Source organism: Citrus clementina, unplaced genomic scaffold (genome assembly GCF_000493195.1).
Source record: "Citrus clementina cultivar Clemenules unplaced genomic scaffold, Citrus_clementina_v1.0 scaffold_5, whole genome shotgun sequence".
Taxonomy (NCBI): Eukaryota; Viridiplantae; Streptophyta; class Magnoliopsida; order Sapindales; family Rutaceae; genus Citrus; species Citrus x clementina.
Genome location: NW_006262201.1, coordinates 23,051,756 through 23,054,765, shown reverse-complemented (window position 1 = coordinate 23,054,765; position 3,010 = coordinate 23,051,756). Strand labels below are relative to the sequence as shown.

The window sequence follows — 3,010 nt, the reverse complement described above, 5'->3', positions numbered from 1 at the left end:
CACATTATGTATACCTGCTGCTCCTCTTGATACAATTTGTCTAGGTGATGGCCACTGATAATTGTTATTAGCAATTCTCTCTAAAATTTCATAGGCTTCATTGTAAGATTTAGATAACAAAGCCCCATTTGTTGAAGTATCGACCATCAATCTAGTGCTTGGGTTCAACCCATTATAGAAGGTTTCAAATTGTATGCAGTAAGGAATGCCATGATGAAGACATCTCCTGAATAACTCATTGAATCTTTCCCAAGCCTCATATAAGTTTTCATCTTCTAGTTGACGAAAAGAAGTAATCTCATTCCATAATTTTGTATTTTTGGTTGGTGTGAAGTACTTCATCATAAACTTATCAGCTAAGTCATTCCATGTTGTAATGAGTCTGGTGGTAAAGAGTTCAACCATACTCTTGCTCGGTCTCTTAGGGAGTAAGGAAAGAATCTGAGTCTCAATGCATCTTGTGATGCTCCAATAATTTTAAAAGCATCACTCACCTCTTGATGGTAATCCATTAAATTACCTCACTGTTTGTAATAATTGAAATATCACTGGTTTGAGTTCAAAATTGGCACCTTTTACCTCAGGTCTGACAATGTCAGGATGTATAACTTAAGGGGCTAACAAAGCATAATCTCTAATGGCCCTGTCTCTATCATTTTCCATGTAGCTAATATTGTTATTCCCTGATGGTCTCTGATTAATTTTCCCATTCTGACTTTCTTGAGCATTAACAGGTTATATTGGTCCGTGAGGGTCTAAGTTTCCTAAGTTTTGCAAGTCATCTATTGCTACAGCAGCTTTTGAATTTCTTTGCTCTCTTCTCAATCTCCTTGTAGTTCTTTCAATCTCTGGATCAAATTGAAATTCAACAAGTTTGTATTTTCACATGCAAGAGTGATCTGTTAACAAAGTAAACAATTCAAAATAAAATCAAAGATTAGCACCGTCAAAATTGATTTCACAACTGAAAAGTAAACAATCAATCCCCAGCAATAGCACAAAAAATTTGTTGCTAATTTTAACTCCATTGCTATTAGTGTCAATGCACAAGTGTACACAATAAGTAATATAAGGATAAGTATCCAAGATCGTCTCCATAGGGATTGATGCTATTAGACTTGCTACAGTAATTTCACAGAGCAACCTATGTTATCAATTAAATCAATGCAACTAATACAACTAAATGACTAGGTAAAATAAAATCACAATAATTAAAAATGTAATAAATAAAATTTGTACATTAAACATGAAATTAAATTTAATTAGAATAGAGTAGTTGAGTGATTAAACTCTCTTGATGGTGTTGACTGTGTTATTCATGTCAAGCTCAGTTGCTGCAGCATCTGCTACAGCACTGGGCAGAAACCATCTTTATCCTCAACGGTAGCATGTTCGAATGTTTTATATCTTTATACAACCTAACAGTGACCAGTTACTATGTCAACGTAAGATATAGTATTACACATTTATGTTCTTTTTACCCTACAAGGCAAATCCCTATATCTAGTTCATTACTAATCTTAAATTAAGTACAATCCTTTTTGGTCTCAAGTTAAACTCAATCTAGGAAACCCAATTTAAGACCAAGTATTACTCTAATATGTTTCAATAAGATAGACCCTTTTATAGCTCTTTCTTAACTTGTATCATTAAATGGGTGGTCAACCGAAATAATGAATGTAAATAAATGTTATTAAAGCAAAATGTTGTAGCAAACATATAGCAACACCTATATTTAGTCAATTAACCATCAAGATAGTTTAATACTCAACCACAAATGAATTTAGTTCATAATTTGTGAAAGGAGATTAAACAACCAAATTCTAGCCATCGAGTACATCTTCATAATCAATAAATAACAAGTAAATAAGAAAAGAATGAGAAAGAGTGAATTCCAATTGACTCTGCAAATTTCTTCAACTGGCTCAGCCTTGAATTCTGCTCAGGAATTCTGTTACTTCCTTGGTTCTTTTCTGTTTTTGATCTTAATTGATGGCTCTCTCTCTTATGCCACTTTTTCTTCAGATTAGGAAACTGCAGATCGCAATGCTCGAGGATTGCTACATCAATGGTTGCTACAGTAATGGCTACAGCAACTCCACTGTTCCAAACTTGCTCCAATTCTACTATAGCCATGCTCGTTTGTCCTCTTTATAAGTCCATTGCAAAAGCATCTTTTCCATGAAATTCAAGTTTCCATTGACCTACAATTAAACATATGTTCTAAGCATACAATTATTCAGAAATCACATAAACTTTATTAAACTTAAATTAAAATGAATGTAATGCAAACTATCATTAAAGTGCACTAAAACATATCAATTACTCTCTGAGTAGTCTTGATTTAAACTTAAAAATTTCATGATAACTCTCATTTCATAGAGTTATCACTCACCATGAACCCAAGGAATTTGCCGAATCCAACCCCGAAAGCACACTTCTCCAAGTTGAGCTTCATCTTATACTTCCTTTTGGATGTTTAGGTAAAATGACAATTTTATCCTGACGACATCAACAAGATTCTAATAGAGTTAAGATGACAGTGAACAATTGAAACACTTTGTAAACTTCAAGAGGATTTCTGCAAAGAAAAAAGTATTTGTGTATTTTTGAAAGAGTCCGAAAGATCACGTGGTCAGTGAATAATTGCCTATTTATTCTTATTTTATTTACTATTATTAACAATAAATTTTTTTCAATATTAATTGTTACAATCATTATTATTATAATATTAATAATATGACAAATGTAGTAATAAATAATTATAATTATAATAAAAAATTAAGGGCATATTAGTAATTTACAACAACTCTTGTAATTTTAAAATAAAATAAACACATCAATAACTATATAATTTATTCCAATTCTAATTCCTCAATTAAAAAAAATAAATTAATCTGATTGTCATTTCGTATTTTAATTCCAACTCATTCTATTCTAATCCATTCATATTTTAATCTATTTCGATTATTAATTGATAAAGGGGTCGTCAGTATATCAACTACCCCGA

At 31.6% G+C, this 3,010-nt stretch overlaps 1 non-coding gene across 1 annotated transcript; it reads left to right on the top strand.

Annotated features, from left to right (window-relative positions):
* Positions 1-205: 205 nt before the first annotated feature.
* On the top strand, positions 206-313 carry LOC112098745. The gene has a single exon (XR_002905854.1). It is a non-coding gene; the product is annotated as a small nucleolar RNA R71 (small nucleolar RNA).
* Positions 314-3,010: the final 2,697 nt, after the last annotated feature.